General features: G+C 60.9%; 1 pseudogene; it reads left to right on the top strand.

The window, feature by feature from the left end:
* The first annotated feature begins 888 nt into the window (after positions 1 to 888).
* On the top strand, positions 889 to 4,139 carry LOC103069231 (40S ribosomal protein S2 pseudogene; annotated as a pseudogene).
* Positions 4,140 to 4,379: the final 240 nt, after the last annotated feature.

Raw genomic sequence — 4,379 nt, 5'->3', positions numbered from 1 at the left:
TGGCTCCCATCACCCGTTTTCCCCCAGGGAGCGTCGTGCAGGGTATTGACAGCAGCGACACTGTCCCCGACCTCCATCAGATCCCAGCAGTCTGTGTGCCCTCGTGTGTTCTTGTGCGTGCCCCGTGTGCATGCATGTGTGTGCGTGTGGGAGCGTGTGTGTCTAGTTCTCTGCAGCTTTACCACATGTGTAAACTCATGTACCCAGCTCCACTGTCAGGACACAGAACAACAGCCCATCCACCACAAGCCTCCCCGCTGCGGCTCTTCTGTGGCCCCAGCCGCCTCCGTCCGCCCACCTTGCCAGTGAGACCTTTTCTAACCAGATCCCTGCCACTCCCCGGTTCTCCCCTTGTCTCCTGACCCTCAACCTCCATGGCTCAGCCAGTGGGCTCTTGGTGATGGTGCCGGATGCGGCTCCTGGCTCCAGACAGCCCGGCGGGTCTCTCTGGCCCTCCTTTGCCCCTGCACTTGCCCACGGGATGGGACAGGGAGGAGATGGGGGTCCCGGAGTCGGCCCCCTGCCCCTGTGCCTTTGCTGGAGTGGCGCCCACTGCCCCTGCCAGCGTCCTCCCCCTTCTCTCCCCGGGCCTCCCTTCCTTCACGGAGGCACGGGGCTCGTCCTGCTTGTCTGCATCTGGCATCCACGTGGGTCCCTCGGCCACTCGGGGAGTCAGCGCAGCGGCTGAAGGCCCCCCTGTCGTAAGTGTGGGGCTGGACCTCGGCCTGCAGGAGGATGGGGAGTCCCAGCAGGCCTCCGGGCGGTGGTGATGGGAACAAACACTCTGCTTGACAAAACTTGGCCTGGGAGGGGTGGCAGGGGGAACTGTGCCGGGGAGGCTGGCCTCGGGGAGGCTGCGGCGGGAGTCCAGGTGCAGGCGGGCTGGACATGGCTGTGGACGGGCGACGGAAGAGGTAAAGGCCATGTTTAGGTGTGAGCCCAGGCCACAGAGGAGGCCCCAGGCGGCAGTCCTCACAGCCACGCAGGGCCAAGGGCGTGTGGCGCATCAGTGTCAGGACTCCTGCCGGCCGCCTCCCTGCCGGGAGGTGGGGGTCGGAGGGGGAGGAGTGTTGCAGGGTCTCCTTACCCGTGTGATTCTCGGCAGGCCCGTGTGTGGTCTCCTCGGCCCTCTTGTTGCAAAGCTGCACCTGGACGGGCGGCCCTGACCTGACCATCACAGCGGGACTCTGGTTTGCAGAGCTGGGGAGCTGGGCAACACCACTCTGGGCGGCCTGACCATCTGATGAGACTCCTCCTTGCTGGGAGCGCTCGGTGTCGATCCTGCAGCTAGGACAGTGCTGCTGTCACCTCCCGCCAGCGCTGTTGCCACCGTAGCTGCAACCCGCCCCTCCCCGCCCCTGCGCTCAGTGCCTCTGGGCCCTTGGGTGACTCTGTGGGGGCGGGGGGGCGGGGGCTCTCCCACAGGTGGGATGCGCGGGGTCAGCCGGGGCTGGCTGGTGCGCCTTCACGGCTCAGCTGACCCCCAGGGGGCCTCTCGTCTTCCCCCCCGGCCGGCCTGGGCCTGTCCTCACAGCGGTCACAGGGTCCAAGACAGTGGGCGGACGCGTGCAGAGCTCAGGCTGGCGCTGGTGTCCCGTCCTTTCCTCTGCAGCTGCAAAGCCAGCCCGGGTTCCAGGGGCGGGGAAACTCTGCCTCTTAGTAGGGGCTGCAGAGGTGGGTTGAGAGGGGCCGGGCTGCAGGGGCAGAGCAGAGCTGGGGTCCACGCCCCAGACCTGGGGCAGCTGAGCTACAGGCAACGACTGGCCTCGTGTCCCAGGCAGAGCCTGGAGAGAGAGGCCTGCGTGTGCGTGTGCGTGTGTGCATGTGTGCAGGCGTGTGTGGGTGTGCGTTGTGCACGTGTGCATGTCCACATGCCCGTGCACGTACAAGTGCACGTGTGTGGGAAGATTCATCCCATTCTCGACATGTCTCTTTAGCATTCCCGCCTACAAGCCTGGGGCGTGTCTTGTGGAGCTAGCATCTGCGTCCAGATGCGGGCCCAGGTGGGAGCTCCAGCCTGGGGTCTGCAGCCCCGGACAGTGCGTGGTCCCGCTCTGCTGCCCACGGGAGCCCCGAGGATTCTCGCACACCCCCTCAGCTGCAGAGTGTTGGTGGGAGCACGTTCTCCATGACAGGATCCTATGAGGCCCCGTGGACACAGCAGGCCACAGGGGGGCACCAAGCGCGAACTTGTCTGACTTGGGCCAGGGCAGCATCCGGCTGGCCCGTCCATCCCACTGGAGGCACAGGGCATCTGGGCTCTGCCTTCCCGACAGTGGTGGCCTGGTGTGGGCTGGGTTCTAGCCAACGCTGACCAGGCCGCCCCTTCCCAAGTGGAGGGGCCCATGGGCCCTGACGTCGGGGGAGGCCCCCTGGCCTCTACAATCCTGTCCGCCCCGAATCCTCTGTGTCGACTGGGGTCGGTCGGGTTTGACAGAGCTTCCTTCTCTCGGCACGGAGGAGTGGTGTGAGCAGGGAGAATCTTTCTTTCATTAGGAAATAAGAGCTGGGCACTGCTTCCTTTTAGTGCTTGTGGCTGAGACCCTCGACGTAAAACAGGGAAAGGGATAATGATGCTACCAGCTTCTCCACAAACCCCAGCAACGGGGAGAGCCCTTCTGAGTGTTGTGTGTTACTGAGCTGAGTGGAAGCGGGGAAGCATCACCTGCGAAGGTACCAGGTGCTCTCGCTCTTTTAAGCCCCGTGTGGCCGGCATCCTTGTCCCTCAGCACCAAAGTCAACGCAGTGACCAAGGCAAACGGCTGTTGACAAGCTGCTGGGGACATGTTTGGCTGCCTGTGCAGGAATGTGAATAATTGATTTCAAATATAGCTTCAAGCGGAAAATGTAATAAAATTTTGGCTAATAGAAGTTTGTCCATTCTTTTCTTGCTAGAAGCAGCCCTTGGAGCTCTCTGAGAACTGTGTTCTCTCTTATCCTCCATCTGGAGGTGGGGAAGGAAATTCCATCTGGGGTTGCAGGGCACACCTGGGTGCACTGTGACAAATCTCTCCCACAGAGATGCCTGCCAAAGTCAAGTTCCTATAAACACCTCACGGTTCTCACTGAGGTCTGAGGTGCAGAACATTGTGAAAGCATTTCGGTGTCACCACTTTGATGTAGACGATGCATCACAGATTTAGGTAGAAACCAGATTCGCTGGGTATGTGCTTTTTCCCAGTTAGGGACACGTTCTGCACGCTCTTTTCATAAGCATCAACGTAAAAGCCTAATTCCGCTGCTTCTCCGTCAAAACACCGAAGGGCGGATGACACCGGTGCTGTGGGAGAGCCCGGAGGCCCCAGGGGCCCCTGGAGTGAGAGGCTGCGGTGGCTTCCTTGGAGGCTTTGGCAGCGGCACCCGGGGTCGGGCTCAGGGCTGGGGCTGAGGCTCCGGAGCTCAAGGACTGGCTCCCCGTCACCAAGCTGGGCCACCTGGTCAAGGACGTGAAGATCAGGTCCCTGGAGGACATCTGTCTCTTCCTTCTGCACATCAAGGAATTGAGATCATTGACTTTTTCCTGGGGGCATTCCTCAAGGACGAGGTTTTGAAGATTATGCCTGGTCAAAAGCAGACCTGTGCTGGCCAGTGGATCGGGTTCAAGGCATTCGCTTCCATTGGGGATTACGAGGGACATGTCGGTTTGGGTGTCACGTGCTCTAAGGAGGTAGCCACTGCCCTTCATGGGGCCATAATTCTGGCCAAGCTCCCCATCGTGCCTGTGTGGCGAGGCTCCTGGGGGGCATGAGATCGGCAGGCCCCATACCGTCCCTTCCCAGGTGACTGGCCGCTGTGGCTCTGTGCTGGTGCGCCTCGTCTCTGCCCCCAGGGGCACTGGCGTCATCTCAGCCTCTGTGCCCAGGAAGCTACTGCTGATGGCTGGAATTGACGACTGCTACATCCCACCAGGGGCTGCACCACCACCCTGGGCGACGTTGCCAAGGCCACCTGTGATGCCATTTCCAAGACCTACAGGTGTCTCACCCCTGATCTCTGGAAAGAGTCGGTACTCATCAAGTCTCCGTATCAGGAATTCACTGACCATCTTGTAAAGGCCCACGGAAACCAGAGTTTCCGTGCAGAGGACCCAGGCTACAGCTGGAGCCACCACGTTGTTTTATATTAGAAAAATAAAGTAAGTGAAGCCGGTTAAAAAAATAAATAAAAAGAAAAGCCTAATTCCTCCTAAAACACCCTTTAACTTGCACTTGCTATTTTGCGCTTGCACATGAGGCGACACCGCCCCAGGACCGGCTTCCAGGTGGGCCCTGGGTCGTGTGGTCTGGGTTACCCTGGCCACCTGCTCCCATCTCTGACCACTGGACTGTGGCCCCCAGGTGGCCCCGAAGGCCCACCCTCCTCCTGACGGCTGCTTCCAG

This window comes from Lipotes vexillifer, unplaced genomic scaffold, assembly GCF_000442215.2.
Source record: "Lipotes vexillifer unplaced genomic scaffold, Lipotes_vexillifer_v1.1 scaffold2476, whole genome shotgun sequence".
Classification (NCBI taxonomy): domain Eukaryota; kingdom Metazoa; phylum Chordata; class Mammalia; order Artiodactyla; family Lipotidae; genus Lipotes; species Lipotes vexillifer.
The sequence above is the reverse complement of the archived record's forward strand: the minus strand, read 5'-3'. Positions and strand labels throughout refer to the sequence as shown.